The 20,321-nt window shown below is 44.1% G+C and overlaps 1 protein-coding gene across 1 annotated transcript in view; it reads right to left on the bottom strand.

The window, feature by feature from the left end:
- pex26 (peroxisomal biogenesis factor 26) overlaps positions 1-19,129 on the bottom strand; it is a 38,939-nt gene extending 19,810 nt beyond the window's left edge. Inside the window, exon 1 of the mRNA XM_078537151.1 lies at positions 19,126-19,129. The gene's annotated coding sequence lies outside the window, so the exon portion shown is untranslated. The remainder of the gene's footprint in view (positions 1-19,125) is intronic.
- Between the last annotated feature and the right edge of the window lie 1,192 nt (positions 19,130-20,321).

Here is a 20,321-nt window from a genome sequence, read left to right as displayed (position 1 = left end):
TCCCCATTGAAACCTCCCCCATTGAAACCTCCCCTTTGAAACCTCCCCTTTGAAACTTCCCCTTTGAAACTTCCCCTTTGAAACCTCCCCTTTGAAACCTCCCCTTTGAAACCTCCCCTTGGAAACTTCCCCTTTGAAATTTCCCCTTTGAAACTTCCCCTTTGAAACCTCCCCTTTGAAACTTCCCTAGTGAAACCTCCCCTTTGAAACCTCCCCATTGAAATTTCCCCATTGAAACTTCGCCATTGAAACTGCCCCATTAAGACCTCCGCATTGAAACTTCCCCATTGAACCCACCATATTGGAACCTCCCCATTGAAACTTGCCCATTGAAACCTCCCCATTGAAACCTCCCGATTAAATTTTCCCTTTTGAAAATTCCCCATTGAAACATCCCCATTAAAACCTCCCCATTGAAACCTCCTCATTGTAGCTTTCCCATTGAAACTGCCCCATTGAAACCTCCGCATTGAAACTTCCCCATTGAACCCACCTTATTGGAACCTCCCCATTGAAACCTCCCAATTAAAATTTCCCTTTTGAAAATTCCGCATTGAAACTCCCCATTGACACCTCGCCATTAAAATTTCCCCATTGAATCCTCCCCATTCAAACCTCCCTATTAAAATATCCCTTTTGAAATTTCCCCATTGAAACCTCCCCATTGAAACTTCCCCATTAAATCCACCCCATTGGAACTTCCCCATTGGAACTTCCCCATTGAATCCACCCCATTGAATCCACCCCATTGAATCCACCACATTGAATCCACCACATTGAATCCACCCCGTTGAATCCATCCCATTGAATCCATCCCATTGAATCCATCCCATTGAATCCACCCCATTGAATCCACCCCATTGAATCCACCCAATTGAATCCACCCCATTGAATCTACCCCATTGTAGCTTCCCCATTGAAACTGCTCCATTATACCCTCCCCATTGAAACTTCCCCATTGAGTCCACCCCATCGAAACCTCCCCATTCATTCCTCCCCATTGAAAACTCCCCAAAAAAATTTCACTTTTGAAAATTCCCCATTTAAACCTCCCCAATAAAATTTCCCTTTTGAATATCCCCAATTGAAACCTCCCCATTCTCGCTTCCCCATTAAAACTACCCCATTAAAACCTCCCCGTTGTACCCACCCAATTGAAACCTCCCCATTGAAACCTCCCCATTGAAACCTCCCCATTGAAACCTCTCCATTGAAACCTCCCCATTGAAACCTCCCCATTGAAACCTCCCCTTTGAAACCTCCCCATTGATACCTGCCCATTGAAACCCCCCCATTGAAACCTCCCCATTGAAACCTCCCCATTGAAACCTCCCCATTGAAACCTCCCGATTAAAATTTCCCTTTTGAAAATTCCGCATTGAAACTCCCTCATTGACACCTCCCCATTAAAATTTCCCCATTGAATCCTCCCCATTCAAACCTCCCTGTTAAAATATCCCTTTTGAAAATTCCCCATTGAAACTCCCCCGTTGAAACCTCCCCATTAAATTTTCCCTTTTGAAAATTCCCCACTGAAACATCCCCATTAAAACCTCCCCATTGTAGCTTCCCCATTGAAACTTCCCCATTGAAACTTTCCCATTGAAACCTCCACATTAAAATTTACCTTTGGAAAGTTCCTCATTGAAACTGCCCCATTAAAACCTCCCCTTTGAAACTTGCCCTTTGAAACTTCCCTTTTGAAACCTCCCCCATTGAAACCTCCCCCATTGAAACCTCCCCTTTGAAACCTCCCCTTTGAAACTTCCCCTTTGAAACTTCCCCTTTGAAACCTCCCCTTTGAAACCTCCCCTTTGAAACCTCCCCTTGGAAACTTCCCCTTTGAAATTTCCCCTTTGAAACTTCCCTAGTGAAACCTCCCCTTTGAAACCTCCCCTTTGAAATTTCCCCTTTGAAACTTCCCCTTTGAAACTTCCCCTATGAAACTTCCCCGTTGAAACCTCCCCATTGAAATTTCCCCATTGAAACTTCCCCATTGAAACTGTCCCATTAAAACCTCCGCATTGAAACTTCCCCATTGAACCCACCATATTGGAACCTCCCCATTGAAACTTGCCCATTGAAACCTCCCCATTGAAACCTCCCGATTAAATTTTCCCTTTTGAAAATTCCCCATTGAAACATCCCCATTAAAACCTCCCCATTGAAACCTCCTCACTGTAGCTTTCCCATTGAAACTGCCCCATTAAAACCTCCGCATTGAAACTTCCCCATTGAACCCACCTTATTGGAACCTCCCCATTGAAACCTCCCGATCAATATTTCCCTTTTGAAAATTCCGCATTGAAACTCCCCATTGACACCTCCCCATTAAAATTTCCCCATTGAATCCTCCCCATTCAAACCTCCCTATTAAAATATCCCTTTTGAAACTTCCCCATTAAATCCACCCCATTGGAACTTCCCCATTGAATCCACCCCATTGAATCCACCCCATTGAATCCACCACATTGAATCCACTCCGTTGAATCCATCCCATTGAATCCATCCCATTGAATCCATCCCATTGAATCCACCCCATTGAATCCACCCCATTGAATCCACCCAATTGAATCCACCCCATTGAATCTACCCCATTATAGCTTCCCCATTGAAACTGCTCCATTATATCCTCCCCATTGAAACTTCCCCATTGAGTCCACCCCATCGAAACCTCCCCATTCATTCCTCCCCATTGAAAACTCCCCAAAAAAATTTCACTTTTGAAAATTCCCCATTGAAACCTCCCCAATAAAATTTCCCTTTTGAATATCCCCAATTGAAACCTCCCCATTGTCGCTTCCCCATTAAAACTACCCCATTAAAACCTCCCCGTTGTACCCACCCCATTGAAACCTCCCCATTAAAACCTCCCCATTGAAACCTCCCCATTAAAATCCACCATATTGTAACCTCGCCGTTGAAACCTCCCCATTGAAACCTCGCCGTTGAAACCTCGCCATTGAAACCTCCCCATTGAAACCTCCCCATTGAAACCTCCCCATTGAAACCTCCCCATTGAAACCTCCCCATTGAAACCTCCCCATTGAAACCTCCCCATTGAAACCTCTCCATTGAAATCTCCCCTTTGAAACCTCCCCATTGATACCTCCCCATTGAAACCTCCCCATTGAAACCTCCCCATTGATACCTCCCCATTGAAACCTCCCCATTGAAACCTCCCCATTGAAACCTCCCGATTAAAATTTCCCTTTTGAAAATTCCGCATTGAAACTCCCTCATTGACACCTCCCCATTAAAATTTCCCCATTGAATCCTCCCCATTCAAATCGCCCTGTTAAAATATCCCTTTTGAAAATTCCCCATTGAAACTCCCCCGTTGAAACCTCCCCCTTAAATTTTCCCTTTTGAAAATTCCCCACTGAAACATCCCCATTAAAACCTCCCCATTGTAGCTTCCCCATTGAAACTTCCCCATTGAAACTTCCCCAATGAAACCTCCACATTAAAATTTACCTTTGGAAAGTTCCTCATTGAAACTGCCCCATTAAAACTTCCCCTTTGAAACTTGCCCTTTGAAACTTCCCCTTTGAAACCTCCCCTTTGAAATTTCCCCTTTGAAACTTCCCCTTTGAAACCTCCCCTTTGAAATTTCCCCTTTGAAACTTCCCCTTTGAAACTTCCCCTATGAAACTTCCCCGTTGAAACCTCCCCATTGAAATTTCCCCATTGAAACCTCCCCTTTGAAACCTCCCCTTTGAAACTTCCCCTTTGAAACTTCCCCTTTGAAACCTCCCCATTGAAACCTCCCCCATTGAAACCTCCCCATTGAAACCTCCCCTTTGAAACCTCCCCTTTGAAACTTCCCCTTTGAAACCTCCCCATTGAAACCTCCCCCATTGAAACCTCCCCTTTGAAACCTCCCCTTTGAAACTTCCCCTTTGAAACCTCCCCTTTGAAACCTCCCCTTTGAAATTTCCCCTTTGAAACCTCCCCTTTGAAACTTCCCTAGTGAAACCTCCCCTTTGAAACTTCTCCTTTGAAACTTCCCCTATGAAACTTCCCCTTTGAAACCTCCCCATTGAAACTTCCCCATTGAAACTTCCCCATTGAAACTTCCCCATTGAAACTGCCCCATTAAAACCTCCGCATTGAAACTTCCCCATTGAACCCACCATATTGGAACCTCCCCATTGAAACTTGCCCATTGAAACCTCCCCATTGAAACCTCCCGATTAAATTTTCCCTTTTGAAAATTCCCCATTGAAACATCCCCATTAAAACCTCCCCATTGAAACCTCCTCATTGTAGCTTTCCCATTGAAACTGCCCCATTGAAACCTCCGCATTGAAACTTCCCCATTGAACCCACCTTATTGGAACCTCCCCATTGAAACCTCCCCATTGAAATCTCGCCACTAAAACCTCCCCATTGAAACTTCCCCATTGAAACCACCCCACTGAAACCACCCCATTGAAACTTCCCCATTGAAACCACCCCATTGAAACTTCCCCATTGAGTCCACCTCTTCGAAACCTCCCCATTCATTCCTCCCCATTGAAAACTCCCCAATAACATTTCACTTTTGAAAATTCCCCATTGAAACCTCCCCATTAAAATTTCCCTTTTGAATATTCCCAAATGAAACCTCCCCATTGTCGTTTCCCCATTAAAACTACCCCATTAAAACCTCCCCGTTGTACCCACCCCATTGAAACCTCATAATTAAAACCTCCCCATTAAATCCACCATATTGTAACCTCCCCATTGTAACTTCCCCATTGTAACTTCCCCATTGAAACCTCCCCATTGAAACCACCCCATTGAAACCTCCCGATTAAAATTTCCCTTTAGAAAATTCTGCATTGAAACTTCCTCATTGACACCTCCCCATTAGAATTTCCCCATTTTAATGGAGAGGTGTCAATGGGGAGTTTCAATGCGGAATTTTCAAAAGGGAAATTTTAATCGGTAGGTTTCAATGGGCAAGTTTCAATGGGGAGGTTCCAATAAGGTGGGTTCAATGGGGAAGTTTCAATGCGGAGGTTTTATTGGGGCAGTTTCAATGGGGAAGCTACAATGAGGAGGTTTCAATTGGGAGGTTTTAATGCGGAGGATTCAATGGGGATGTTTCAGTGGGGAATTTTCAAAAGGAGGAATCCTCCCCATTCAAACCTCCCTATTAAAATTTCCCTTTTGAAAATTCCCCACTGAAACATCCCCATTGAATCCTCAGCATTAAAACCTCCCAATTGAAACCTCCCCATTCTAGCTTCCCCATTGAAACCTCCCCATTGAAACCTCCCAATTGAAACCTCCTCATTGTAGCTTCCCCATTGAAACTGCCCCATTAAAACCTCCGCATTGAAACTTCCCCATTGAACCCACCTTATGGGAACCTCCCCATTGAAACCTCCCGATTAAAATTTTCCCTTTTGAAAATTCCCCACTGAAACATCCTCATTGAATCCTCCACATTGAAACTCCCCAATTGGAACCTCCCCATTGGAACCTCCCCATTGGAACTTCCCCATTGAAACTTCCCTATTGAATCCACCCCATTGAAACTTCCCCATTGGAACTTCCCCATTGATACCTCCCCATTGAAACTTCCCTATTGAATCCACCCCATTGAAACTTCCCCATTGAAACCTCCCCCTTGAAATGTCCCCATTAAAACCTCTCAATGAATCATTCCCATTAAAACCTCCCAAATGAAACAGCCCCATTGTAGCGTCCCCATTGAAATTTCCCTTTTGAAAATTCCCCATTCAAAGCTTCCCCATTCAAAGCTTCCCCATTCAAAGCTTCCCCATTCAAACCTCCCCCTTCAAACCTCCGCCTTCAAACCTCCCCCTCCAAACCTCCCCCTTCAAACCTCCCCCTTCAAACCTCCCCCTTCAAACCTCCCCCTTCAAACCTGCCCATTGAAACTTCCCCAATGAAACTTCACTTTTGAAAATTCCCCATTAAAACCTCCCCATTAAAACCTCCCCAATGAATCTTCCCCATTGAATCCTCCCCATTGAAACCTTCCGATTAAAATTTCCCTTTTGAAAATTCCAAATTGAAACTCCCCCATTGACACCTCCCCATTAAAATTACCCCATTGAAACTTCCCATTGTAACCTCCCCATAAAAAGCTCCCCAATGAAACTTCCCCATCGAATCCACCCCATCAAAATCACCCCATTGAACCCTCCCCATTAAAATTTCCCTTTTGAAATTTTCCCATTTTAAACTCCCCCATTGAAACATCCCCGTTAAAATTTCCCTTTTGAAAATTCCCCATTGAAACATCCCCATTGAAACTTCCCCCTTCTAACCTCCCCATTCTAACCTCCCCATTCTACCCTTCCCATTCTAACCTTCCCATTCTAACCTTCCCATTCTAACCTCCCCATTCTAACCTCCCCATTCTAACCTCCCCCTTATAACCTCCCCATTCTAACCTCCCCATTCTAACCTCCCCCTTATAACCTCCCCATTCTAACCTCCCCATTAAAACTTCCCCGTTGTAACTTCCCCATTAAAACCCCGTATTGTAACTTCCCCATTGAAACATCCCCATTGAAACCTCCCAATTCAAACTTCCCTATTGAATCCACCCCATTGAAACTTCCCCATTGAAACCTCCCCCTTGAAATGTCCCCATTGAAACTTAACCATTAAAACCTCTCAATGAATCATTCCCATTAAAACCTCCCAAATGAAACAGCCCCATTGTAGCATCCCCATTGAAATTTACCTTTTGAAAATTCCCCATTCAAAGCTTCCCCATTCAAAGCTTCCCCATTCAAAGCTTCCCCACTGAAACCTCCCCACTGAAACCTCTCCATTCAAACCTCCCCATTCAAACCTCCCCATTCAAACCTCCCCATTCAAACCTCCCCATTCAAACCTCCCCATTGAAACCTCCCCAATGAAACTTCGCCAGTGAATTTTCGCCAATGAAACTTCCCCATTGAAAATTCCCCATTGAAACCTCCCCATTGAAACCTCCCCATTAAAACTGCACTTTTGAAAATTCCCCATTGAAACCTCCCCATTAAAACTGTACTTTTGAAAATTCCCCATTGAAACCTCCGTATTAAAACCTCCCCATTGAAACTTCCCCATTGAATCCTCCCCTTTAAGATTTTCCTTTTGAAAATTCCGATTTGAAACTCCCCCATTGACACCTCCCCATTAACATTTCCCCATTGAAACTTTCCCATTGTAACCTCCCCATTAAAACCTCCCCAATGAAACTTCCCCATTACAACTTCCACATTGAAACCTGCCCATTGAAACTGAAACCTCCCCATTAAAACGTCACTTTTGAAAATTCCCCATTGAAACCTTCGCATTGAAACCTCCCCATTGAAACTTCCCCATTGAATCCTCCCCATTGAATCCTCCCCAATAATACTTCCCGATTAAAATTTCCCTTTTGAAAATTCCGAATTGAAACTCCCCCATTGACACCTCCCCATTGAAACTTCCCCAATGAAACTTCCCCATTGTAACCTCCCCATTAAACCCTCCCCAATGAAACTTCCCCATCGAATACACCTCATCGAAATCACCCCATCGAAATCACCCCATCGAAATCACCCCATTGAAATCACCCCATCGAAATCACCCCATCGAAATCACCCCATCGAAATCACCCCATCGATACCTCCGCACCGATACCTCCCCACCGATACCTCCCCATCGATACCTCCCCATCGATACCTCCCCATCGATACCTCCCCATCGATACATCCCCATTCAAACCTCCCCATTCAAACCTCCCCGTTCAAACCTCCCCATTCAAACCTCCCCAATGAAAGTTCGCCAATGAATTTTCGCCAATGAAACTTCCCCATTCAAACTTCCACATTGAAACCTCCCCATTGAAACCTCCCCATTAAAACTGTACTTTTGAAAATTCCCCATTGAAACCTCCATATTAAAACCTCCCCATTGAATCTTCCCCCTTGAAACCTCCCCCTTGAAACCTCCCCCTTCAAACGTCCCGCTTCAAACGTCCCCCTTCAAACCTCCCCCTTCAAACCTCCCCCTTCAACCCTGCCCATTGAAACCTCCCCATTAAAACCTCCCCACTAAAACTTCACTTTTGAAAATTCCCCATTGAAACCTCCCCATTAAAACCTCTGAATTGAAACTTCCCCATTAAAACTTCCCCATTGAAACTTCCCCATTGTAACCTCCCCATTAAAACCTCCCCAATGAAACTTCCCCATCGAAATCACCACATTGAAACCTCCCCATTAAAATATCCCTTCTGAAAATTCCCCATTGAAACTCCCCCATTGAAACGTCTCCTTTAAAATTCCCCTTTTGAAAATTCCCCATTGAAACCTCCCCATTAAACCTCCCCAATGAATCTTCCCCATTGAATCCTCCCCATTGAAACCTTCCGATTAAAATTTCACTTTTGAAAATTCCGAATTGAAACTCCCCCATTGACACCTCCCCATTAAAATTACCCCATTGAAACTTCCCCATTTTAACCTCCCCATTAAATGCTCCCCAATGAAACTTCCCCATCGAATCCACCCCATCAAAGTCACTCCATTGAAACCTCCCCATTAAAATTTCCCTTTTGAAAATTCCCCATTGAAACGCCCCCATTGAAACATCCCCGTTGAAAATTCCCCCTTATAACCTTCCCATTCTAACCTCCCCATTCTAACCTCCCCATTCTAACCTCCCCCTTATAACCTCCACATTCTAACCTCCCCATTCTAACCTCCCCATTCTAACCTCCCCATTCTAACCACCCCATTAAAACTTGCCCGTTATAACTTCCCCATTAAAACCTCCACATTGACACTTGCCCACTGAAACATCCCCATTGAAACCTCCCAATTCAAACTTCCCTATTGAATCCACCCCATTAAAACTTCCCCATTGAAAACTCCCTCTTGAAATGTCCATATTGAAACTTCCCCATTAAAACCTCTCAATGAATCATTCCCATTAAAACCTCCCAAATGAAACAGCCCCATTGTAGCGTCCCCATTGAAATTTACCTTTTGAAAATTCCCCATTCAAAGCTTCCCCATTCAAAGCTTCCCCATTCAAAGCTTCCCCTTTCAAACCTCCCCATTCAAACCTCCCCATTCAAACCTCCCCACTGAAACCTCCCCACTGAAACCTCCCCACTGAAACCTCCCCATTCAAACCTCCCCATTCAAACCTCCCCAATGAAACTTCGCCAATGAATTTTCGCCAATGAAACTTCCCCATTGAAAGTTACACATTGAAACCTCCCCATTGAAAATTCCACATTGAAACCTCCATATTAAAACCTCCCCATTGAATCTTCCCCATTGAATCCGCCCCATTAAGATTTCCCTTTTGAAAATTCCGATTTGAAACTCCCCCATTGACACCTCCCCATTAACATTTCCCCATTGAAACTTCCCCATTGTAACCTCTCCATTAAAACCTCCCCAATGAAACTTCCCCATCGAAATCACCCCATCGAAACCTCTCCATTAAAAATTCCCCGTTCTAACCTCCCCGTTCTAACCTCCCCGTTCTAACCTCCCCGTTAAAACCTCCCCATTGAACCCTCCCCATTGAAACTTCCCCATTGAAACCTTCCCAATTAAACCTCCCCAGTGAAACTTCCCCATTGATACATCCCCATTGAATGCACCACATTAAATCCTCCCCCTTAAAACCTCACCTTTGTAACTTCCCCATTGAAACCTCCCCATTAAAATTTCCCTTTCAAAAATTCCCCAATGAAACCTCCCCATTGAAATTTCCCCATTGCAACCTCCCCATTAAAACGTCCCCATTGAATCCACCCCATTGAAACGTCCCCATTGAAACATCCCCATTGAAACGCCCCATTGAAACTTCCCCATTAAAACCTCTCAATTAATCTTCCCCATTAAAACATCCCAATTAAATCCTTCCCATTGTAGCTTCCCCATTGGAACCTCCCCATTGACACCTGCCCTTTGAAACCTCCCCATTGACACCTCTCCATTGACACCTGCCCATTGAAACCTGCCCATTGAAACCTGCCCATTGAAACTTCCCCAATGTAACCTGGCCATTAAAACCTACCCGCTGTAACTTCCCCATTAAAACTTCCCTATTGAATCCACCCCATTGAAACCTCCCCCATTGAAACTACCCCATTGTAGCATCCCTGTTGAAACCTCCCCATTCCAACCTCCCCATTCCAACCTCCCCATTCCAACCTCCCCAAACAAACCTCCCCATTGAAACCTCCCCAGTGAAACCTCCCCAATGAAACCTCCCCAATGAAACCTCCCCATTCAAACCTCCCCATTCAAACCTCCCCAATGAAACTTCGCCAATGAATTTTCGCCAATGAAATTTCCCCATTGAAACTTCCACGTTGAAACCTCCCAATTGACACATCCTCATTGAACCCCTCCATTGAAAATTCCCCATTGAAACCTCCCCATTAAAACTGCACTTTTGAAAATTCCCTATTGAAACCTCCGTATTCAAACCTCCCAATTGAATCTTCCCCATTGAATCCTCCCCATTAAAATTTTCCTTTTGAAAATTCCGAATTGAAACTCCCCCATTGACACCTCCCCATTAAAATTTCCCCATTGAAACTTCCCCATTGAATCCTCCCCATTAAAACCTCCCCATTAAAACCTCACCATTTTAACTTCCCCATTGAAACCCCCTCATTGAAACCTCCCCATTAAAATTTCCCAATCGAAAATTCCCCAAATGAAACCTCCCTATTGAAACCTCCCCACTGAAACCTCCACATTGAAACCTCCCCACTGAAACCTCCCCACTGAAACCTCCCCATTGAAACCTCCCCACTGAAACCTCCCCACTGAAAACTCCCCATTAAAACCTCCCCATTGAAACCTCCCCATTGAAACCTCCCCAATGAACACATCCCATTGAAACATCCCCATTGAAACTGCACCATTCTAGCATCCCCATTGAAACCACCCCATTGAAACCTTCCCATTAAAATTTCCCTTTTGAAAATTCCCCATTTAAACTCCCCCATTGAAAACTCCCCATTAAAATTTCCCTTTTTCAAATTCCCCATAGAAACCTCCCCATAGAAACCTCCCCATAGAAACCTCCCCATTGAATCCACCCCATTGAAACCTCCCCATTGAACCCTCCCCATTGAAACTTCCCCATAGAAACCTCCCCATAGAAACCTCCCCATTGAATCCACCCCACTGAAACCTCCTCATTAAAACTTCCCAATTGAAATGTCCCCATTAAAACCTCCCGATTGAAACCGCCCCATTGTTGCTTCCCCATTGAAACTGCCCCATGAAAACCTCCCCATTAAAACCTCCCCAATCAAACCTCCCAATTAAAACATCCCCATTGAAACATCCCCATTGACACTTCACCATTGTAACCTCCCCATTAAAACCTCCCCACTAAAACCTCCCCGTCGAAACCTCCCCAATGAAACTTCGCCAATGAATCCTCGCCAATGAAACTTCCCCATTGAAACTTCCACATTGAAACCTCCCCATTGAAACCTTCCCATTGAAAATTCCCCATTAAAACCTCCCAAATAAAATTTCCCTTTTGAAAATTCCTCATTGAAACTTCCCTGTTGTACCTTCCCCGCTGAAACCTCCACATTAAAACCTCCCCGTTAAAACCTCCCCGTTAAAACCTCCCCATGAAAACCTCCCCATTAAAACCTCCCCATGAAAACCTACCAAATAAAATTTCCCTTTTGAAGATTCCCCATTGAAACTTCCCCATTGTAACCTCCCCATTGAAACATCTGGTTGAAACTTCCCTGTTTAAAGTACTGCTTTCAAAATTCCCCATTGAAACTATGGGCAGAATTTTATCCCATTGGGCAGGCTGGGCAGGGGCGGGTGAGAGCGGTCAGGAGGCTGGCCGCTGCCCGCGATCAGGGCCGGACCGTGATTTCACCCGGCAGTGCGGAGGGGAGGAGGGCGAGAGTGTAACTTCACGCATGCGCGTGAGTGCGCACTGGATAAGCTCCCTGAGGCACACAGCTCCCTAAGGGAGATGAAGATATGAAAAATTAAAATAAAGAATTTTAATATGTTAGAAAACATGTCCCCTCATGTGAGTCTGTGACATGAGCAAGGACATGTTAGAAATTAGTATGAAAATTTTATTTTTAAAGATGGGTCGAAACCTCATCCTGTTCGTGGGTGAGGTTTCGCAAATAATGCAAAGGCCACTTTTCGCCTGCCTGCCAACTGTAAAGGTGAATGGGCAGCAAAAAATAAAATTCAGTTACATTGCTAATGGCCTTAATAGGCCTTTAAAGTGTCGGCGTGCCTGCTGCACACTCCGACGTGCGCCAGCCGATCGAAATATCATCCGAGTGCCTGAGGACGTTGGGATGCTCACCCGACATCATCACGCATCATTTTACACTCATTCGGGTTGGGCACGCACTCACACAATGAGGTAAAATTTCCGCCCTATGGATGACACTTCCCCTTAAAAATTCCCCATTGAAAACGGCCCATTTGAAACTTCCCGATACTCCTGCACTGAAACTTCCCCTTTGAAAGTTCTCAGTGAAACTTCCCCATTGAGACCTCCCAATTTAAACTTCCTCATTGGAAGCTCCTCATTGGAAGCTCCTCATTGATACTCGCATTGTAGCATGCCCATTGAAGCTTCCCTACAGAAACTTCTCTGTAGAAACCTCCCCATTGAAACTTGCCCATTGAAACTTCCCATTCAAACCTCCCCATGGAAAATTCCCCATTGAAACCTCCACATTGAAAACTCCCCATTGAAACCTCCCCTTTGAAAATTCCCATTTTAATTTCCCCATTGAAATCTCCCCTTGGAAACCTCCCCAATGGAACATCCCCATTGAAAATTCCCCATTGAAACCTCCCCATTTGAACTTCCCCATTGAAACCGTCCCATGGAAAATTCCCCATTGAAACCTGCCCATGGAAAATTCCCCATTGAAACCTCCCCATTGAATCCTCACCATTGAAATTTGCCTTTGAACCTTCCTCATTTGAACTTCCTCATTGAAACCTCCCCATGGAAAATTCCCCATTGAAAACTCCCCAATGGAACTTCCCCATTGAAAGCCCCCCATTGAAATTTCCCCATTGAACCCTTCCCATCGAAAACTCCCCATTGGAACCTCCCCATTGAAACTTCCCCATTGGAACCTCCCCAGCGGATCCTCCCCATTGGAACCTCCCCATTCAAACCGCCCCCTTGAAACCTTCCTAATGAAACCTCCCCATTTAAATCTTCCCCATTGAAACTCCCCCATTGAAACTTCCCTGTTAAAACCTCCAAACTGAAATCTCCCCATTGACACTTCCCCATTGAATCTTCTCCATTGAAGCCTCCAAATTGAACCTTCCCCATTGAAACCTCCCCATTGAAACCTCCCTGTTGAAACCTCCCTGTTGACACTTCCACATTGAAACGTCCCCATTGAGAATAGTCCAGTGACAATACCACTATGCCACCACCTCCCATATACCCGAGTAGATTGGCAGAAGCCTGAAAACCTGAGGGAAATTCAGACAGGGAATGGGAGGTGGTGAATTAGTGAGTAACTCTGAAAAGACAGAAGCAGCACAGGTTAAAAAGTGTACAGTACAGGAATTTGGCAATGTTAAAAGGTATTTATTTAAATACATGGAATATAGCAAACAAAGCTGATGAGCTAAGGGCACAGATAGATACATGGCAGCATGATATCACTGTTCTAATGGAAACTTGGCTTAAAGAGGGGCAAAAATGACAGATCAACATCACTGGATCTTGAGGCAGGCTAGAGAGGGAGATAAAAAAAGTGGGGATGTAGCATTATTTGCCAAAGGAACAATTACAGCTATGAGGAGGGATGATATACTAAATGAAGCATCAAATGAGGTCATATGGTTCAGCTCAGATATAAAAAGAGGCAGTCACACGACATGGAGTGTACTATAGAACCATAGAACACTACAGCACAGAAAACAGGCCATTCGGCCCTTCTAGTCTGTGCCGAAATATTATTCCGCTAGTCCCATTGACCTGCACCTCGTCCATAACCCTCCAGACCTCTCCCATCCAAGTATCTATCTAATTTATTCTTAAAACTTAAGGGTGAGCCCGCATTTACCACGTCAGATGGTAGCTCGTTCCACACTCTCACCACTCTCTGAGTGAAGAAGTTCCCCCTAATGTTTCCCCTAAACCCTTTCCCCTTTCACCCTAAAGCCATCTCCTCTCGTGTTTATTTCTCCTAATCTAAGTGGAAAGAGCCTACTCACATTTACTCTGTCTATACCCCTCATAATTTTGTAAACTTCATATGTAAATCATATCTCCCCTCATTCTTCTATGCTCCAAGGAATAAAGTCCTAACCTGTTTAATCTTTCCCTGTAACTCAACTCCTTAAGACCCGGCAACATCCTAGTAAATCTTCTCTGCACTCTCTCAATCTTATAGACCCTCAAATAGTGGAAGGGAGTTAGAAGAGCAAATATGTAGGCAAATTTCTGAGTGCAAATCAATAGTTGGAGACTTCAACTACCCTAATATCAATTGGCATATGAAGTGTGAGGGGCACAGAGGGTGCAAAATTTTTGAACTGCATTCAAGAGAACGTTTTCAGCCAGCACATAACAAGCCCAATGAGATGGGTGCAATTCTAGATTTAGTCTTAGGGAATGAAGCTTGGCAAATGGATGAAGTAGCAGTGGGGTCCATTTTGGAGATAGTGACCATAATACAGTTAGACTTAGCATCATTATAGAGAAGGACAAAGATAGAACAGGAGTGAAATTCTAAATTGGGGGAAGATAAATTTTACAAAGCTGTGAGGTGAGCTGGTGAGAGTGGACTGGATACAGCTATTAGAAGGGAAAATGGTGTCAAATCAATGGGAGGCATTCAAAAGCGAGATTCTACGGGCACAGTGTAGACATGTCAACACAAAGAAAAAGGTTGGTACTGCCAAATCTAGAGCCCCCTGATTATCCAGAAGCATACAGGGTAAGATAAAGCCGAAAAAGAAAGCTCATGACAGTCACAAACAGCTTAATACCGTAGAAAGCCTAGAGGAGTATAGAAAGTACAGGGGTGAAGTCAAAAAGCAAATTAGGAAAGCAAAGAGAGGACATGAAAAAATATTGGCAGGGAAAACCCAAAGATATTTACCAGTTCATTAAGAGCAGGAGAATAACTAAGGAAAGGGTCGGGCCTATCAGAGATGTACATGGTAACTTGTGCATTGCTGCAGAAGATGTGGGCAGGGTTCTCATTGAGTACTTTGGCTCTGTCTTCACTAAGGAGAGGGACAATGCAGACATTCTAGTTAAAGAGGAGGAATGTGAAACATTAGATACAATAAGTATAGTGAGGGATGGAGTACTGGAGGGACTGGCATCCTTGATGTCACCAGGGCCAGATTGATTGGATCCCAGGCTGTTAAAGGAAGCCAGGGAGGAAATAGCGGATGCTCTGAGGATCATTTTCCAATCTTCACTAGATACAGGCAAGCTCCCAGAGGATTGGAGGTCTGTGAATGTTGTACCATTATTTAAAAAGGATGTGTGGGATAGGCCAAAAAATTATAGGCCGGTCAGTCCAATTTTGGTGGTGGAAAAATGATCGGAATCAATTCCGAGAGACAGGATAAACTGTCACTTAGAAAGGCACGGACTGATCAGGGATAGTCAGCATGGTTTTGTTAGGGGAAGATCGTGTCTTACTAACTTAATAGAATTTTTTGAGGAAGTAACAAGGAGAATTGATGGGATTGTGCAGTGGATGTTGTCTACATGGATTTGAGTAAAGCATTTGACAAGGTCCCACATGGCAGACTGGTCAGGTAAGTGAGATCCCATGGGATACAGGGGGAGGTGGCAGGTTGGACCCAAAACTGGCTCAGTTACAGGGAGCAAAGGGTAATGGTCGATGGATGTTTTTGCAAATGGAAAGCGGTTTCCAGTGGCATTCCACAGGACTCAGTGTTGGGTCCCTTGCTGTTTATTGCATATGTTAATGATTTGGACTTAAATGTGCGAGGTATGATTGGGGAATTTGCAGATGACACAAATATTGGCCATGTAGTTGATAGTGAAGAGGATAACTGTTGTCTCCAGAATTATATCAATGGTTTGGTTGAGTGGGTGGAAAAGTGGCAAATGGAATACAGTCTGAAAAAATGTGGGGTAATGCATTTGGGGAGGGCAAACAAAGCAAGGGAATACTCAATAAATGGGAGGATATTGAGAGGGGTTGAGGAAGCGAGAGACCTTGGAGTGCATGTCCACAGGTCCTTGAAGGTGGCAGGACAGGTGGATAAGGTGGTACAGAAAGCATATGGAATGCTTTCCTTTATTGGACGAGGTATTGAATACAAAAGCAGGGATGTAATACTGGAACTGTATAAAACGCTGGTTAGGCCACAGCTGGAATTTTGTGTACAGTTTTGGTTAGCTCATTACAGGAAGGACATAATTGCTCTGGAGATAGTGCAGAGGAGATTTACAAGAATGTTGCCAGGGCTTGAAAATTGCAACTGAGGAGAGATTGGATAGGCTGGGGCTGTTTTCCATAGGAGAGGTGTGACCTAATTGAGGTGTACAAAATTATGAGGGGCCTAGATAGGGTAGACAGGAAAGACCTGTTTCCCCTAGATGAGGGGTCAATTACCAGGGGGCACAGATTTAAGGGGATTGGTAGAAGGATTAGAGGTGACATGAGGAAAAATGTTCTCACCTAGAGGGTGGTGGGTGTCTGGAACTCACTGCCTAAGTTGGTGGTTGAGGCTGAAATGCTCAACTCATTTAAACGGTACCTGGATCTGCATCTGAAGTGCTGTAACCTGCAAGGCTACAGACCAGGGCTGGAAAGCGGGATAAATATGAGCAGCTAGTTTCTTTTTCCTCTTTCTGGTTGGTGCAGACATGATGGGCTCATTGGCCTCTTTCTGCATCGTAACTTTTCTATGGTTCTATAGTTCTAAATAGGAGATAAAACTGACATTTAGATCCACAAACCCACCTGTCTATTATTTCATTTGTACAAAATTCAACTAGAGTTACTCAAAATAGTATCGAGACAGTATTAGGCAAATAGCAAGGGAACCGACAGGGTTTTGAGAAAGATACTCTACAGTACAGCATCTAAAATACAATAAACAAACTAATTGAAAAGACAAATGAATACCAGCTGAACCTGTGTGTTGGATTCATTAACTTTGAGAAGGCATTTTATTCAGTGGAACCCAGGTTTATTTATAGCTTTAAAGGAAAACAGGGATAAATGAGGGCTATTTGAAGATCGTAACACATATCTGCACAGGCCAGAATACACAATCGACAAAGATGTAAAATTATTGATAAATATTGAAAGAGGAATGAGACAAAGTGATATAATCTCACCAAAAATATTCAGCACAGTAATGGAAGACATACTGAAGATAATGTTAGAGGAGAAAGGGTTAAATATTGATGGAGAAAATAACAGATTTGGGTTTTGTAAATGATGTTGCACAAATTACTTCACCTGTTAAAGACTTGGAAGCACAATCGAACTAAAACAAAGAGGGTAAAAATATTGGACTAAAAATGCATAAAAGAAAATAACAAAATCTATAATGAACTTCAAGACAGAAGATATACACAAACTGAAGATTTAAGAAATTGAAGAAGTAACTGAATACAAATGCCTGGGCTAAACGTTTAAGATGAAGGATTGTACAAATGAAGAAGTATTGAATCTGGCAGGATGAGAAAATACCACTGGCATTAAGGGGGAGGATGCTACCGACCATGATGTATGAGGCAGAACCATGGACTACTACTAAATATATAGAACAAACAATTTATACAACACGGAAAGACAGATATTGCACAAACCCATTGGGTATAAAATCAGCTGCAATGAAATAGGCCAGAAAACCAGAGTTAAGGACATCGTCAGAAGATAAAAAGCCAAACGGAGATGGGCTGGGCATGTTTCTTGAAAAAATGATGACATGTGAACAAGAAAAGGTCAATGGAGAGGCAGGTAAGAACAGGAAAGAGATGGGGGATGGACAGATGACATCTAATATCTTGGAACCACATGGGTCAGAAGTCAAAGGAGTAGAGATGAACACACAAGGCATGAAGAGGGCAACATGCTACATTGGATGCACATAGCCTAAATGATGATGATGGGATAAACCAGCTCCATCACCACTGACACCAATCTGCTCCTGTCTGAAATAAACCAGTCCTGCAGGCCCACAAAGATTTAACTCAGCCAATGAGCTGGATTGGACTTGTCTCCATTCCTGTGCTGAGGGGATTGCTGTACCAGGCGGGAGGGCTAACATTTGGAGACGCTCGATTCAACCCCAATTCCCATTCCCCTTCTTTCTGGTGGATAATGAAGGTGTCACTGTGTGTAATGTGTAAGTCAGTAAGGATTCATCAGCACTGTCTAATTGGAGATGTTAATTTTTGCTGAGGCCGAACTGTAGATTTTGAACCAAAGACCAATTTGGGATTGAAGTAAAGGTTCAGAATCTTGTTGTAAATGATTTTCTGATGAGAGTTCCTGAGTTATGGGAGATGATCAGAGACAGCGGTTCTGAAAGTGACACTGCAGCCCCGAGAACACAATCAGCTATAGATCCAGAATATTAAACTCCAGCCCAGTTACAGGGATTATTAACATCAGCAGAAACAAACCCCAATGTCAGAATGAGCACGGTTCAGTCCTGGATGTGATAATAGCAGCAGCAACAGCAGATTCCAATCCCTGAAGTAACTTGTGAACTCGTTGGTGTTTCAACATATTGGATGAATCAGTGAATCCCTTCCCACAAATGGAGCAGTGGCCTCTCCCCAGTGTGAACTCGCTGATGTATCAGGAGGGTAGAAAGCTAAGTGAACCCCTTCCCACATATTGAGCAGGTGAATGGCCTCTCCCCAGTGTGAACTCGCTGATGTATCAGGAGGGTAGAAAGCTAAGTGAACCCCTTCCCACAGATTGAGCAGGTGAATGGCCTCTCCCCAGTGTGAACTCGCTGGTGTGTCAGCAGGTTGGATGACTGAGTGAATCCTTTCCTACACACAGAGCAGGTGAATGGCCTCTCCCCAGTGTGAACATGCTGGTGTGCCAGCAGACGGGACAACTGAATGAATCCCTTCCCACACACCGAGCAGCTGAACGGCCTCTCCCCAGTCTGAACTCGCTGGTGTGCAATGAGGCTGAATGAACACCTGAACCTCTTTCCACAGTCAGTGCAGCTGAACGGCCTCTCCTCAGAGTGAGCTCACTGGTGTGCCAGCAGGTTGAATGATCGAGTGAATCCTTTTCCACACACGGAGCAGATGAACGGCCTCTCCCCAGTGTGACCGCGACGATGATTTTCCAGCTGGGATGGGAAACTGAATCCCTTCCCACAGTCTCCACATTTCAACACATTCCCTGTGTTGTGGGTGTCTTTATGTCCCTCCAGGTCGGATGATCAGTTGAATCTTCGTCCACACACACAACATGTATAGTCTCCCCCCGACCCCACCCTCTTTCAGGCTGTACATCTGGTGTTCAAGGTCTCTCTACAGTCAGTGAACTGGAACAATAACTCGGGTGTGTGTCTCGGTGCTTTTCCAGTCACACTGACGTGTGAAATCTTTTCCCACGGACATAACAAATAAATATTTCCCCTTTCACATTCAAGGGGGTGCTATTCAGGTCCTAATGAATCGAGCAATTATGTCAGATCTCAATTTAATTTTTGGGTTGAGTTACCCATCTGCAAATCCCGCCCTTGTAATGCCCTGTAAAAGATTAGAAAAATGATTACCGTCAAGTACAGGGTCGAAATTCAGAAAACTTTAGTTTCTTTGGAATGCTTTTATCTCTCTGGCACCCCCAAAGCTGCAGATCCCTGTCCCACACACTCGTCCTCCTCCCTGCACTGAAGTCCAAATAAAACGGTGGACAATTCTTTCCATATCCTTTTAACAAATTCATGCAACAAGAGATAGCAATATGAAATTAAAAACAGAAAACTCTGGAAAAACTCAGCAGCTCCGGCAGCATCTGTGGAGAGAGAAACCGAGTTAACGTTTCCAGTCCAATATGACTGTAGGGAGTTAGGAATGTGATGGGTTTTATGCTGTTGGAGAAGTCAGGGCGGGGTGCAGGGTGAGCAAAAGGGTGGGTCAGGGATGGGTTAGAGGGAGGAGGAGATTAAATAGCTAAGATGTCATGAAACAAAAAGGAAAACAAGTGGTAATAGTTGTGGTAAAGGAACAAAGCATTAGTCCAGTATAAGTGTTAATGGCAGAATAATGGGCAGCTCTGTCTGAAAAAGTAAAATAATGTAAACAAGATACAGACTGACATGTGGCAAAAATTC

This window comes from Cetorhinus maximus, unplaced genomic scaffold (genome assembly GCF_964194155.1).
Source record: "Cetorhinus maximus unplaced genomic scaffold, sCetMax3.hap1.1 HAP1_SCAFFOLD_1980, whole genome shotgun sequence".
In the NCBI taxonomy this organism is placed as follows: Eukaryota; Metazoa; Chordata; class Chondrichthyes; order Lamniformes; family Cetorhinidae; genus Cetorhinus; species Cetorhinus maximus.
This window is presented reverse-complemented; position numbering and strand designations above follow the sequence as displayed.